Here is a 17,319-nt window from a genome sequence, read left to right as displayed (position 1 = left end):
CCAGTGCCAGTTCCTGTTTGTTGCATGTTTTTTGTTTCGCAGAATATCCATATCAAACGGAGTCCAAACGGGATAAAAACGGACGGAGATACTTTTTGGAATATTTGGAAAATTTCCGGAAGAAAAATCCACGCGAGACGGTGCCCGAGGTGGCCACAAGGCAGGGGGGCGCGCCCCTACCCTCGCGAGCCACCCGTAAGGCGGTTGACGCTCTTCTTTTGACGCAAGAAAGCTAATTTTCGGAAAAAATCACGACGAAGGTTTTAGGCCAATCGAAGTTACGGATCTCCATATATACACGAAACGGTGAAACAGAGCCAGGAGAGAACGCAAAAACAGAGAGAGACAGAGAGATAGATCCAATCTCAGAGGGGCTCTCGCCCCTCCCGTGCCATGGAGGCCATGGACTAGAGGGGAAACCCTTCTCCCATCTAGGGAGGAGGTCAAGGAAGAAAAAGAAGGAGGGGGGCTCTCTCCCCCTCGCTTCCGGTGGCACCGGAGTGCCACCAGGGGCCATCATCATCACCGCGATCTACACCAACACCTCCGCCATCTTCACCAACATCTCCATCACCTTCCCCCCTCTATCTACAGCAGTCTACTCTCCCGCAACCCGCTGTACCCTCTACTTGAACATGGTGCTTTATGCTTCATATTATTATCCAATGATGTGTTGCCATCCTATGATGTCTGAGTTGATTTTTGTTGTCCTATCGGTGGTTGATGAATTGCTATGATTGATTTAATTTTCTTGTGGTTATGTTGCTGTCCTTTGGTGCCCATCATATGATTGCGCGCATGGATCACACCCTAGGGTTAGTTGTATGTTGATAGGACTATGTATTGGAGGGCAAGAGTGACAGAAGCTTCAACCTAGCATAGAAATTGATGCATACGGGATTGAAGGGGGACCAATATATCTTAATGCTATGGTTGGGTTTTACCTTAATGAACATTAGTAGTTGCGGATGCTTGCTAATAGTTCCAATCATAAGTGCATAGAATTCCAAGTCAGGGATGACATGCTAGCAGTGGCCTGTCCCACATAATACTTGCTATCGGTCTAGTAAAGTAGTCAATTGCTTAGGGGCAATTTCGCAACTCCTACCACCACTTTTCCACACTCGCTATATTTAATTTATTGTTTCTCTATCTAAACAGCCCCTACTTTTTATTTACGTACTCTTTATTATATTGCAAACCTATCCAACAACACCTACAAAGTACTTCTAGTTTCATACTTGTTCTAGGTAAAGCGAACTTCAAGCGTGCTAGAGTTGTATCGGTGGTCGATAGAACTTGAGGGAATATTTGTTCTACCTTTAGCTCCTCGTTGGGTTTAACACTCTTACTTATCGAAAACTGTTGCGATCCCCTATACTTGTGGGTTATCAAGACCTTTTTCTGGCGCCGTTGCCGGGGAGCAATAGCATGGGGTGAATATTCTCGTGTGTGCTTGTTTGCTTTATCACTAAGTAATTTTTATTTGCTGTTCTTAGTTGTTCTTTATCTTTAGTTATGGATATGGAACACGAAATACCAAAAAATTGGGTGTACTTGCTACTCATGGAGATGGGGAACCTCCTAAAACCCTCGATGCTGGTTATGTGAAAAATATTATGTACTACTTTAATAATCCTGAGAAAACCCCATTCAATTATGTAATGGGAGTAACGTTGGATCAACGTGAATACTTTAGGGATTACCGCTTGACACAAAAAGGGAAACTATTATGGGATCAAATTCATATATTGAATTGGTATGCTAGGCAACTATGCTTGAGATATGATTATACTTGTTGCTCCAAGGTGAAGGCTCCACACCTTTCCTTTTCATGTGAATTTAATGATAATGAAACCTTAGCTCAGTACAAAAAATATACACTTCCGTGATGATACGTGTTTGTCACAGTAGGTCGCGTTTTTTTGTCATGCATGTACATCCATGAAAAATTTATGACAGAATCAAGATAGTCATACCTGTGCTGTCGTAGAAGTGTTCCATGACATTACCAAAATTATCATCACAGAAGTGTCCACTTCCATGACGATAAATTGTGTGTCACAGAAGTGCTTTCGTCAAGGGTGACCGACACGTGGCATCCACCATAATGGAACACCGTTAAGCTATCGGGTCGGGTTTTGGATCCGATAACCCGTTAACAGCCCCGACCAATGGGGATTTTCCACGTGTAAAATCATCATTGGCTAGAGGAAACACGTGTCAGCTCATCGTCAGGACAGATGTCATCCACTCACTGGACAGAAGGCGCCTATGATACGTCGACACGTGGCACGGCCCAACAAGTTTAAATGGGCCAGCCCAACTAAAGGCCCACAAGATTTTGCGAACCATAATGGGTCGGCCTAGCTAAAGGCCCACGAGATTTTGTGGACCATAATGGGCTAGCCCAGCTAAAGGCCCATAAGATTTTGCGGGCCATAATGGGCCGGCACAGGTAAAGGCCCACAAGATTTTTGTGTGCCGTAATGGGCCGGCCCAGGTAAATGCCCACGAGATTCTTGCGGATCATAATGGGCCGGCCCAGCTAAAGGCCCACGAGATTTTGCTGACATTAATGGGCCAGCCCAGCTGTAGGCCCACAAGATTTTGAGGACCCTAGTAGGCTGACCCATTAACTGTCTGCCATGTTTTGGGCCAAGTGCCGACCCATATTTGATCCGGTCCATTAATGGCCTGCCACGCTCCGGGCCTAATAGTGGCCCATATGAGATGCGGCCCGTTAAAGGCCTACCACGTTCTGGGCCAAATTACGGCCCAGATTAGGTCCGGCCCTTTAAGAGGCTTTGGGCTCAATTATGGCCCATATTAGATTCGGCCCGTCAACTGGACACTATGCTTTTGGGTCCACTTGCTAAAGGCCCACTTAGTAATTCGGCCTGATATTAGTTTTGCCCTATTAAGGGCCCGTTTAACATTTCGGCCCTATATTAATTTCAGCCTGTTAAAAGCCCGTCATATAGTTGGGCCTAACTACGACCCGGTTTGCATCCGGCCTGCTCGCAACCGATATCTGATTGGGCCAAACAAGGACAGAGACAATTTTTTGGCCAGTTAAAAGCCCGTGATTTGATTCGCACAATCATGGGCCGGGGTTCATTTCGGGCTGCTGCTGGCCCATGAGCTGTTCGGCACGTTTCAGGCCCAACCTATATCGTGATTGCATGACGGCCCGATTATGTACCGTAATTTTACGGTTTGGCCGGTTTACTGCGAAGACAAGATATATATATATATATATATAGTAAAATAACTGCAGCATCGTGAATAAGAAAAAACCTAAACTATACAATAAAGAAATTACGACATATTAGATCCACCGGGCATCAAAGTTTGCCACTATGATAATAAAGCACAAGCAGACAGCAGATTACATACACTGGCATCAAAGATCGCCACCAGTGCAAATAAACACGCCGACAAAATAATATACAAACCGACAACACTTCAATAGAGTTCAAGAAAGGTTAGCCCTGCTGGGGAGCTGCAGCGCAAGCAGCTGAGCAAGATGCTGAGACTGCGCTTGTTCAACACTTATATCTTCCTCACTCTGAAAGATAAACAAGCAAACAGATGACATGTTTTGCACATAAAAGTATCTGTGCTGACAATTCATCACATTTCTTACTGACGAATAAAGTGACACACTTTAAATTTGCATTAACACAATATGGTATTGTTCAGGTCAAGACATGGCAGGAAATGACATTGTGAAGGAGTTGGCAGCTTCACGACACAACTGGATTACATATCAAGAATTCATAAGTATCAATGATTAGTGTGCTGTCAATTTATACCATTTCAGATTGGCAAATAAAGAGATGGTTTAAGTAATAGTAGAATGATATGACAATATTCATAGTTAAGACATTGCAGAATATGACATCATGCTGTAGTGGGTAGGTTCACCACACCACTGGATTACGGATGAAGAACAAAAGCATACATGCAGTGCAAAAGAAGATCACTTGCTCTGTATAGTTTAATTTACATGGTATGAAGAAGGAACTTGGTTGTACAACTGAAAACTTAAATTGAGAAAGGACAAACTTTTGTTTATGAACTACATATAATAAACTTTAAACAAGCAATTTGATGCAAACACCAAAAATAAACAGCTGTTGCAGTCATGCCTAACCAAATATGTACAACAAAGTTTGAAGGCTTGAGATGGACAAACTTACATTATTGGTGAAGACAGACTCTATAAAGGCCATGTCCATGCTGATGGGGGGCAATTCAAGAAGTTTACCACATAATCTTCTTCAAAAGCATTGCCTTTATTCTACATTTTGTTAAGAGTAAATATAGATGTGATAATATACGAAAAAATGGAGAATATTTAAGATAAGATGAAGAGTGATGCTACATAGCCAAGTAGCTATAAATGTAAGTGCAGCGAGATAGGCAAAAGGTACAACCAAGAGCAATGCACAGCTAAACTTCTTCGGTACCAACCTTATGGTAAGAGTAAATATAGATCTGATGTGTAGAAAATGGAGGGCAAAGGAAAATAAGCTGCAAAGTGATGGTACATGAACAACTACCTGTCATTATAAGTACACTAATAAAGGACAGCATGTACTTACAAGAACAATGCAGAGCTAAAAAACATTGGCATTGGATATATTCTACACTAATGTAACCATTCATACAGATCAGACAATTTGGAGGGCGAACAATTGATAAGCAAGCTATCATGCATACTTCTGTCACATAATGAACCAGGTATGTATGCAAGTACAGTGATACAGGACAACAGGTACTAACAAGAGCAAAGCAGCGGGCAACATATTTGCGATATCCCGTCGTTCTTGTCAAACCAGAATTCTTCTTCGAGCAGATTTCCTGCAAAAAAGATCCGTAAGGCACATGCGGAAAAGTAGAAGTTCAAATTGTCATGTGATTTCATAGACAGTACCTCATCCTGGGAACGAGACCAGTGCATAAGAAGGTTTTTCCATTTAATGTCTTCTAAATTTAGCACAGGAGACTTCACCGGAAATTCGTTTATAGACTTGCCATCAGAGTGTGATTTCCTCAGGTAACACCGATACTGCTGCAATGCTTCCTTGAAAAGCACAAGCAAGCTTTGCTCGTCATGACAACAATGTAATGTAAATCATTGATGTGTTCAATCAGCAGAAAACAGAAAAATAATAACCATGAATAATAGCACTTACACGTAAGTTGGACAGGAAGATGTGAAAATGGTGTTTGTCTTCACAATAATCTTCCCATGATGGGAATATATGCACGTAGTCCCTAACAACATTGAAAGCATTGTCTTTTAAACTGGGAATAAACGGAATGGGGTTCCAATCTGCAGGAATTGGCCGTCTCTGCAGTTGGGATAGGTCTTCGGCCGGTGGACTTGCTGTACTTTTTGCTGGAGTGGGATTTTTCTGTGGTACAGCTGGTGCTATGGCAAATGAAATCGGTATACCTTTTGCTGGAGTGCAGGTCCTGTGTGGTGGGGCTAGTGGTGTGGCCAGTGAAGTATGGGTACAGTCTGCTGGAGTCGGTCCTACGTTTTGTGTCACTTGTTGTACAACCAATATAAGTGGGGTGCTGTCTGATTTCTCCAGCACCACCATGTTTTTCAAGGACTTTGCTGGTGGTCCTTCAGATTCGGCAATCACCCTCTTCCTTTTTGATGTCTGATGCACAAGAACAACATTTGAGTGAAAAAACATGGTATGATGACAGATGGAATATGTATTGATAATGGATGGGCATGACATCTCGACATATATGATGAGTAAACTAAGTAGCTGGCGGTGCAACAAAGTAGAGGAAATGCAAGACAACATATGCAAGATACGCGCAATCAATAAAACCTTGCCAAATTAGAACAGGCACCTTGATGGGTGAACAGGACATGCCATCTCCCTTTGACTCCTCGAGGTTAGAATAGTCATTAGGATGATATTCTGAACAAGAATCAACAGGTGGGGAGCGTACGAGTTTCATTGCTTCCAGAATGGCACTCAATGCCTTGTTGCCAATTTTGTAAGTCATTGCAGTGTTCCACAATATTCTTTTCATGCGCGGATTCTGATATTCACTGTAATTGCGTATAATATCTGAGAACCATGAAAACATAAATAGTTGTGAGATTATCTTTGTAATGCAGATGATATTCTAATATAGGGGCGCCCCTGTAAACGCTTGTGTGCTATCACTGGATTTTGATGAGAGAGCTCATGTGTGCTGTAATATGGTGCGTGCATTTATATAATCTGGCACAAGTACAAAAAAAAAGGCTCCAGAAGTAAGGATAGCTGGCCGATGATAGGTTCATAATATACTGTGTAGAGAGTTTATTGCCAAACCATGATAACAAGAGCACACAGCAACTAGGCAGATCATAGTGTACATAATAGGGGTATACCATAACCAAGATATATAAATCGGGAAAGTGGAACTGGCTGGAAATTACGGTGTTGTATTGCCGCTAGTAATTGAAAGCCTATCGATCACGTACATGCCAGCTCTCCATGGATCATATTGGCAGTGATCTCAATCATTTGGATGCATAAACATACTGAACATGTGTATATCTGAATCTTTTTGTAAATTATGTATGAATATTGTCGTGTGATCTATCAATCATTTGGATGCATAGATATGCTAAGCTTGTGTATATATGAATCTTTTGAGTTGTTGATTGTGAATGTTGGCTATGGATATGAACATGTCCTGTGAACCTGAGTTTGATATGAATGTTTACCTTTTCTGTTGTATTTGTGTGTGGACTTGTTAGTATGCCTACTATGGGGTATAAAACGCAGGTCTCTTATAAAAGTAATGTTGTGTCCAATTTATGTTTTCCCTTCTAACCACATTATATATATTTATATTATTATTATTATTGTATATTTTATAGAGACTTATATATAAATTATAAAAACATCCCAACTTATAAAAGTAAATGTTTAACGAAAGTTGGCAAGGAAAATCCTGGTTGTTTTTGACTCACAGGCAAGAAAAATCCTGGTGATTGCGTACAAAAGCTTGCGAAGATTTTAAGGACCAATTTAATAATAACGCGCTCATTTTTATTTTGAGCAATAACTCGCTAATTTCTTAATTATATATATATATATATATATATAATGTGCCTCTCCGGTTTATTCTTTGATATTAATTGCTCCTTCTAACACAACATTATACTCTCTCCGTCCGAAAATACTTGTCATCAAAATGGACAAAAAGGGATGTATCTAAAACTAAAATACATCTAGATACATCCCTTTTATCCATTTTGATGACAAATATTTTCGAACAGAGAGAGCATATATAACGAACCCACTTAATATGTGTATTTCAAGGAAGTACAAATGGGCTGAGATTTCTTAGAAAATATAAATGGGTCTGATTGACGCGAAATTATTTGTTCACCCAGCCCAGCAAATGGACTGTACATTCTAGAAAACATGGGTTAAATATATGCCACATTTTTGCAGGCTGACATGTGGGCCAATAGGTCGAAGCCTACGCAGGGCGTTGTCAACTTGGTCAACAAATGATTGTGTCATCCACAACCATTGGATTTATATCCAACGGCCGGCATGCACCTTCAATCTCTCGTCTTCTTCCTCCAGCATCGCCGGGACCGCCTGGTCCGGCCTCTGGCGGCTAGCGGCTCTGCTTAGCACGCATCGCTGCGATGCGCTACCCCACCGTCGGCCAGGCTATCCCTCCACCCCTCGACACCTCCTGTTATTCTCCACAGACTACAACCCCACGCCACAACAGAACCAGTTATAACCCTTCTCCTCCTCTCAATCTGCGACTCCACTACCGCGTTTTCCCATCTCCGAGTCGTTCCCGCCCGGGGCCTTGCCGTCGTCCACCGCCTTGCTGCGTTTGGTGCGGCGTGGTCAACAAACGAGAGTCATCGGAAGAGGACATTACGTGGAGAGCCTGACGGCTGGGACTCACGAGGTCCATGGTCGCACGCAAGGAAAGTTCCTCCTTATTAAGCTGAAAAAAATGTTTCCTCCACCTGACAGCTGGTACCCACCGGCTGTATCTTCGCACGGAAGGAAGTGCCTCCTTGTTTTGCGAAAAAATTATTCATCCCATTGACAGCCGAGACCCGTCATATTTGGTAACTGACTTGTGGGCCTACTAAGTGGACGTGTACGCACGGCTTTGTCAACTTAGTCAACAAATGATAATAGCAGCTGGACCGTTGGATGTTAATCCAACAGCCGTGCTCCTTCTTCAACCTCTGTTCTTGTTCCTGTCTCCCGTGGGCGGCACCGCGGCTGTGCTGCCGCGCACCCGAACCAGTGAAGTTTCCCACTCCTCTCCATCTGCGACTCCACAACAGCTTAATAAATAGTAACATCTTCGGTTTTAGCCTGGTTTTTCGTAGATTAACCGGGCAATTCTCTTCTTCTTAATTAATCGACGAGGCAGTTCTTTTGCCTTCATTTCGAAAATAAATAAATAGTAATGTCTAACTAAGCCAGTTAGTTAGATGCATACACTTGGTGTAGTAGGATCTTTATTTAGTTTGATGCATACACTTGTTCTTTTTGGTAGCCCTTTTGTAATGATGGCTGATGTTTGGTTTTGGAAGAGAGAGATGCGTCTTCACTCTTCTGGCCTGCTTACTACTTCTGTTGCACCCCCAGCCCTGGTTGCTGTTGCTGCTGCTGTTTTCAATGTACAATTCAAGAAGTTTACCACAAAATCTTCTTCAAAAGCATTGCCTTTATTCTACATTTTGTTAAGAATAAATATATATGTGATAATATATGAAAAATGGAGAATATTTAACATAAGATGAAGAGTGATGCTATATAACCAAGTAGCTATAAATGTAAGTGCAGCGATACAGGCAAAAGGTACAGCCAAGAGCAATGCACAGCTAAACTTCTTAAGTACCAACCTTATGGTAAGAGTAAATATAGATCTTATGTGTAGAAAATGGAGGACAAAGGAAAATAAGCTACAGAGTGATGGTACATGAACAACTATCTATCATTATAAGTACACTGATAAAGGACAACATGTACTTACAAGAACAATGCAGAGCTAAAAAAACATCTGCATTGGATATATTCTACACTAATGTAACCATTCATACAAATCAGATAATTTGGAGCGAACAATTGATAAGCAAGCTATCATGCATACTGCTGTCACATAATAAACCAGGTATGTATGCAAGTACAGTGATACAGGACAACAGGTACTAACAAGAGCAAAGCAGCGGGCAGCATATTTGCGATATCCTGTCGTTCTTGTCAAACTGGAATTCTTCTTCGACCAGATTTCCTGCAAAAAAGATCCGTAAGGCACATGCGGAAAAGTAGAAGTTTAAATTCTCATGTGATTTCATAGACAATACCTCATCCTGGGAACGAGACCAGTGCATAACAAGGTTTTTCCCTTCAATGTCTTCTAAATTTAGCACAGGAGACTTCACCGGAAATTCATTTATAGACTTGCCATCAAAGTGTGATTTCCTCAGGTAACACTGATACTGCTGCAATGCTTCCTTGAAAAGCACAAGCAAGCTTTGCTCGTCATGACTATCCAGATTGACCCTCGCCTAGTTACAACAATGTAATTTAAATCATTGATGTGTTCAATCAGTAGAAAACAAGAAAATAATAACCATGAATAATAGCACTTACACGTAAGTTGGACAAGAAGATGTGAAAATGGTGTTTGTCTTCACAATAATCTTCCCATGATGGGAATATATGCACGTAGTCCCTAACAACATTGAAAGCATTGTCTTTTAAACTGGGAATAAATGGAATGGGGTTCCAATTTGCAAGAATTGGCCATCTCTGCAGTTGGGATAGGTCTTCGGCCGGTGGACTTGCTGTACTTTTTGCTGGAGTGGGATTTTTTTGTGGTACAGCTGGTGCTATGGCAAATGAAATCGGTATACCTTTTGCTGGAGTGCAGGTCCTGTGTGGTGGGGCTAGTGGTGTGGCCAGTGAAGTATGGGTACAGTCTGCTGGAGTCGGTCCTACGTTTTGTGTCACTGGTTGTACAGCCAATATAAGTGGGGTGCTGTCTGATTTCTTCGGCACCACCATGTTTTTCAAGGACTTTGCTGGTGCTCCTTCAGATTCGGCAATCACCCTCTTCCTTTTTGATGTCTGATGCACAAGAACAACATTTGAGTGAAAAAACATGGTATGATGACAGATGGAATATGTATTGATAATGGATGGGCAACAAAGTAGAAGAAATACAAGACAACATATGCAAGATACGCGCAATCAATAAAACCTTGCCAAATTAGAACAGGCACCTTGATGGGTGAACAGGACATGCCATCTCCCTTTGACTCCTCGAGGTTAGAATAGTCATTAGGATGATATTCTGAACAAGAATCAACAGGTGGGGAGCGTACGAGTTTCATTGCTTCCAGAATGGCACTCAATGCCTTGCTGCCAATTTTGTAAGTCATTGCAGTGTTCCACAATATTCTTTTCATGCGCGGATTCTGATATTCACTGTAATTGCGTATAATATCTGAGAACCATGAAAACATAAATAGTTGTGAGATTATCTTTGTAATGCAGATGATATTCTAATATAGGGGCGCCCCTGTAAACGCTTGTGTGTTATCACTGGATTCTGATGAGAGAGCTCATGTGTGCTGTAATATGGTGCGTGCATTTATATAATCTGGCACAAGTACACAAAAAAATAGGCTCTAGAAGTAAAGATAGATGGCAGATGATAGATTCATAATATACTGTGTAGAGAGTTTATTGCCAAACCATGATAACAAAAGCACACTGCAACTAGGCAGATCATAATGTACATAACAGGGGTACACCATAACCAAGATATATAAATCGGGAAAGTGGAACTGGCTGGAAATTACGGTGTTGTATTGCCGCTAGTAATTGAAAGCCTATCGATCACGTACAGGCCAGCTCTCCATGGATCATATTGGCAGTGATCTTAATCATTTGGATGCATAAATATACTGAACATGTGTATATCTGAATCTTTTTGTAAATTATGTATGATTATTGTCATGTGATCTATCAATCATTTGGATGCATAGATATGCTGAGCTTGTGTATATATGAATCTTTTGAGTTGTTGATTGTGAATGTTGGCTATGGATATGAACGTGTCCTGTGAACCTGAGTTTGATATGAATGTTTACCTTTTCTGTTGTATTTGTGTGTGAACTTGTTAGTATGCCTACTATGGGGTATAAAACGCAGGTCTCTTATAAAAGTAATGCCGTGTCCAACTTATGTTTTCCCTTCTAACCACATTATATATATTTATATTATTACTATTATCGTATATTTTATAGAGACTTATATATAAATTATAAAAACATCCCAACTTATAAAAGTAAATGTTTAACGGAAGTTGGCAAGGAAAATCCTGGTTGTTTTTGACTCACAGATAAGGAAAATCCTGGTGATTGCGTACAAAAGCTTGCGAAGATTTTAAGGACCAATTTAATAATAACGCGCTCATTTTTATTTTGAGCAATAACTCGCTAATTTCTTAATTTTATATATATATATATATATATATATATATATATATATATAATGTGCCTCTCCGGTTTATTCTTTGATATTACTTCTAACACAACATTATACTCTTAACATTCGAAAATACTTATCATCAAAATGGACAAAAAGGGATGTATCTAAAACTAAAATACATCTAGATACATCCCTTTTATTCATTTTGATGACAAGTATTTCCGAACAGAGAGAGTATATATAACGAGCCCACTTAATACGTGTATTTCAAGGAAGTACAAATGGGCTGAGATTTCTTAAAAAATATAAATGGGTCTGATTGACGCGAAATTATTTGTTCACCCAGCCCAGCAAATGGACTATACATTCTAGAAAACATGGGTTAAATAAATGCCACATTTTTGCAGACTGACATGTGGGCCAATAGGTCGAAGCCTACGCAGGGCGTTGTCAACTTGGTCAACAAATGATTGTGTCATCCACAACCATTGGATTTATATCCAACGGCCGGCATGCACCTTCAATCTCTCGTCTTCTTCCTCCAGCATCGCCGGGACCGCCTGGTTCGGCCTCTTGCGGCTAGCGGCTCTGCTTAGCACGCATCGCTGTGATGCGCTACCCCATCGTCGGCCAGGTTATCCCTCCACCCCTCGACACCTCCTGTTATTCTCCACAGACTACAACCCCACGCCGCAACAGAACCAGTTATAACCCTTCTCCTCCTCTCAATCTGCGACTTCACTGCCGCGTTTTCCCATCTCCGAGTCGTTCCCGCCCGGGGCCTCGCCGTCGTCCACCGCCTCGCTGCGTTTGGTGCGGCATGGTCAACAAACAAGAGTCATCGGAAGGGGACTTTACGTGGAGAGCCTGACGGCTGGGACCCACGAGGTCCATGGTTGCATGCAAGGAAAGTTCCTCCTTATTAAGCTAAAAAAATGTTTCCTCCACCTGACAGCTGGTACCCACCGGCTGTATCTTCGCACGGAAGGAAGTGCCTCCTTGTTTTGCGAAAAAAATATTCATCCCGTTGACAGCTGAGACCCGTCATATTTGGTGACTGACTTGTGGGCCTACTAAGCGGACGTGTACGCATGGCTTTGTCAACTTAATCAACAAATGATTCTAGCAGCTGGACCGTTGGATGTTAATCCAACAGCCGTGCTCCTTCTTCAACCTCTGTTCGTGCTCATGTCTCCCGTGGGCGGAACCGCGGCTGTGCTGCCGCGCACCCGAACCAGTGAAGTTTCCCACTCCTCTCCATCTGCGACTCCACAGCAGCTTAATAAATAGTAACGTCTTCGGTTTTAGCCCGGTTTCCCGTAGATTAACCGGGCAATTCTCTTCTTCTTAATTAATCAGCGAGGCAGTTCTTTTGCCTTCGTTTCGAAAATAAATAAATAGTAACGTCTAACTAAGCCAGTTAGTTAGATGCATACACTTGGTGTAGTAGGATCTTTATTTAGTTTGATGCATACACTTGTTCTTTTTGGTAGCCCTTTTGTAATGATGGCTGATGTTTGGTTTTGGAAGAGAGAGATGCGTCTTCACTCTTCTGGCCTGCTTACTACTTCTGTTGCACCCCCAGCCCTGGTTGCTGTTGCTGCTGCTGTTTTCAATGTACAATCAGTAGTATATTTCGTCTGTTGGTTGAATAAATGTGTTGTTAGAACGACAAACACAATGTTTTGGAAGTCGTTGCACGGTTCGATCCTTTAGTGCCCCGTACCATACGTAGTGCATACTATTTATCGTACGGAACACATTTTTTTTGAAACTCGGAACACATTTTTCACTTGTTGATAACATGCAGCCCACTGATGAAGGCCCAATAAAGAAGCCCATAATTAACTGGAAGGGAGGCTCTCACATGAATCCGGCCCAGGTACATGCTCATGGTCCCCAAAACATAAATAAGTAAATAAATAAATAAATAAAGCTAAATGCTTATGCACCAGTTCTTTGGGAAAATAGGTAGCCCATTTTTTTTTGAAGAATACCCAAGCTAGGCCTATTTGTTTTCTACGAATTACTGGGCTGCAAATCTTTCAAGACGAGGAGGGATGCATTCCGGCCTGGCTTAAGAGTATGGTCAATGTCTGTTAAAAGTAATATCAAAAGGGGTTGAAAATTCCAAAAAAATTATAGCAAATGGGATATAAGTTTCTTTTTTTGTTTCTGTTCTTCACTGATATCTTATGCGTATTTCATTGGATTTAACATGACATATTACTAATTTATTTTTAAATTTGTTTTAGTATGGCTATTAATTATTGGATTAAGAATATTTTGTTCCCCAGCAAAAATTTGCGAAATTTCAAAATTTCTCACATATTAGTTAATTTTTTGACCCTGGTACTGACCAGAAAATGACCAGCAATTCTAAAAATGGAAAACAGGCTGCAATAAATTCCATATGAATTAGAAAATGAGTAAAAATTATAAAAATAATAGCAAATGGCTGTACACGCCACATATTTCAAGGCTGACTTGTTTACGCAAGGCTTTGTCAGTAAACACACGATTCTAGCAGCAGTTAGTGTTGGATGTCCATCCAACGGCCGATGTGCTTCTTCAATCTCTGATCTTCCTGCTCCAGCCGCCTAAACTAGCACCGGCAGGACTGCCTGCTCCCTCCTCTTGTGGCCCGCTGTGATGCCGCGCAGGCTTCCCCGGCCCACCCTACTCCCTCCGCTGGCCTGGCCGCACGCAATCAACTGCCTCCTTATTATGCGAAAAAATGATTCCTCCCACTGACATCTGGGGCGCACCGGTTGGGAGGCTGACCTGTGGGCCTACTAAGTTGACGCGTACGCAGGGCTTGTCAACTTAGTCAACAAACGATTCTAGCAGCAGTAACCGTTGGATTTGAATCGAACGGTCCTGCTGCTTCTTCAATCGCTGCTCTTCTTGCACAAGCCGCCCAAACCAGCACCGGGGAGACCGCCTGCTCCTGCCCCCAGTGGCCGGCTGTGCTGCCGATAAGGCCTCATCGCCCCTACTACTCCCACCGCTAGCCAGGCCCTGCGGCGACGGCAGCCTCACACTGCAGCCAAACCAGTGAACCCTCGTACTCCTCTCCGTGTGGGCATCCACTGCCGCGTCTTCCCCGGCTCTGCGTCGTCTCCTTCCTAGGCCTCACCGTCGTCCACTGCCTTGGTGCTCTTGGCGCGACATGGTCAACGTGGTCAACGACATTCCATCGGAAGAGTAGTATACGTGGAGAGGCTGACAGCTGGGTCCACGGCCACAACCCAGTTTTTTTTGTGATTTGCCAAGTAAGTCGCTTTGTCAGGCCTGTTGGGCTGCAAATCTTTCAAGACGAGGAGAGCTTTCATTCGGCTGGCCGAGAAAATGGCCCATCAGTAATGAGAAATGGACTGTTCATTTTTAAAACACATCAATCCGACAATTAGTTTTAAATATCTTTTTTTCATTTCGAGATTTGAAATTACATTAATTTTTATGCGTGGAGAATTTATTGGATTTTATATTGATATACATTTATTTTTAAAATCAGTTTGAATGTGAGTCGAAATTTCGGGATTAAAAACAGTCCGGACCGCACCGAAATATGCAAAATTTTGTATAATTTTTTAACCGTGGCCACAATATGGGCTGTAATGCTAACAAAAAGAATATGGGCTCCAAAAAAAACCTTAATAATTAGCAAATGAGCTGTGAATTATTAGAAATAATGGCAGATGGGCTGTATGCTGTTTTCCACAGATTTGAGGCTTTCCTAAAAAAGGTTGACGCACAAGCAGTGACCGTTGGATGGCCATCCAACGACCGTCGTGCTTCTTCAATCTCTGCTCTTCCTGCTCCAGCCGCTCAAACAGGCGCCAACGGGACTGCCTGCTCCCTCCTCCTCGCGGCCGGCTCTGCTGCCGTGCAGGCCTCACCGCCCCACCATACTCCCATCGCTGGCCTAGCCATCCCTCTACTCACCCACACCTGCTGTTATTCTCCGGTGATGGCAGACGAACCAGTAAACCCTCGTACAGTCGTACTCCCCTCCGCGTGGGAAACAACTGCCGAGTCTTCCCTGCCTCTGTGTCATTCCCTTCCTAGGCCTCGCCGTCGTCCACCACCCTGGTGCTCTCGGTGTGGCCTAGTCAACGTGGTCAACGACCGACATGCATCTGAAGTGGACTTTATGTGGAAAGACCGACAGCTGGGTCCACGGCCGCACGCAAGGAAATGCCTCCTTATTACACGCAAAATAATGATTGCTCCACCTGACATCAGGGACCCACCGAAAGGGCCTCTGTATTTCGCGAAAAAAATGTTACCGCCGCTGACAGCTCGGACCCACCAGCTATATCTTCGCACGCAAGGAAGTGCCTCCTTATTACGCACAAAAAAATGAATACTCCCCCTGTTAGCTGGGACCCAGTATAGTGGCAGGCTGACTTGTGGGCCTACTAAGTTGACGGGGACGGAGGGCTTTGTCAACTTAGTCAATATGCACGATTCTAGCTCTAGTGACCGTACAATGTCCATCCAACGACCGTAGTGCTTCTTCAACCTCTGGTCTTCTTGCTCCAGCCGCCCAAACCAGCGCCGGTCGTGCCTTGTGCTGCCTCCCGTGGCCGGCTGCGATGCGGCGGAGGCCTCACCGCCCCCTACCACACCCCCTGTTATTCTGCGACGACGGCAGCCTCACACCGTAGTGAACCAGTGAACCCTCGTACTCCTCTACGCGTAGGCATCCACTATCGCGTCTTCCTCGGCTCCGCGTCGTCCCCTTCCTAGGCCTCACCGTCGTCCACCGCCATGGTGCTCTCAGCGCGGCGTGGTCAACATGGTCAAGGAACGGCTTCCATCGGACGTGGACTGCATGTGGAGAGGCTGACAGCTGGGTCCACGGCCGCAGCAAGGAAGTGCCTCCTTATTACGTGCAAAATAATTATTCCTCCACCTGACAGCGGGGACCCACCGGATGGGCCACCGTATTTCGCCCCCTGACTGCTGGGACCCACCAGCTACATCTTCGCACGCAAGGAAGTGCCTGACAGTCGGGACCCACCTGGTCGAAGCATACATAGCGTTGTCATTCTGGTCGCGAACGTGTACGTACATATATACTGGTCGATGTAGAGGCGCGCACGTGTCGTAGTAGAGGCGGACAGGGTGCAAGAAAGAAAATACGGCCACGTATGTGTACATATGGGCGGGGTCTCGAACGCCTACTCACGCATACGTACGGCGAGGGCTCGTGTACATGGCTGGGTCGGAACGGAGAAACAGCGTCGTCGTCGTGTTCATGGGGAGGCAACGGAGTGCGTCGTGTTCATGGGGAGGCAACGGAATGCGTCGTGTTCATGGGGAGGCAACGGAATGCGTCGTGTTCATCGGGAGGCTTGGATGGAACAAGCGATGGAAACGAGGCATGGCGTACCGCAGAACGGAGGAAACAACCTTGTGTTCGACTGGCCACATTCGAAATGGGATCCTGTTCATCGGGAGGGGTCTGGCATACCGCAAAACGGAGGAAATGGACCTCCTACGGTCGAAACGGGGGTCCTGTTCATCGGGAGGGGTGTGGCGTACCGCAAAACGGGACTCCACGGGATACTGTTCATCTCCACCGTCGACCCCCTCCAGCCTCCACGAGCTACTGTTCATCCACCATCGACCTCCTCCAGCCTCCACCTGCGACTGTTCATCCACGGGCTCCTGTTCATCCAGCCTCCACCGCGCGCTACTCCACCGGCTACTGTTCAACCACCCCTCCACCATCTACTATTCATCTAGCCCTCCACACCACGGGGTCCTGTTCAACCACCCCTCCACG

This window comes from Triticum dicoccoides, chromosome 3A (assembly GCF_002162155.2).
Source record: "Triticum dicoccoides isolate Atlit2015 ecotype Zavitan chromosome 3A, WEW_v2.0, whole genome shotgun sequence".
In the NCBI taxonomy this organism is placed as follows: domain Eukaryota; kingdom Viridiplantae; phylum Streptophyta; class Magnoliopsida; order Poales; family Poaceae; genus Triticum; species Triticum dicoccoides.
Note: the sequence above shows the minus strand (reverse complement) of the source record.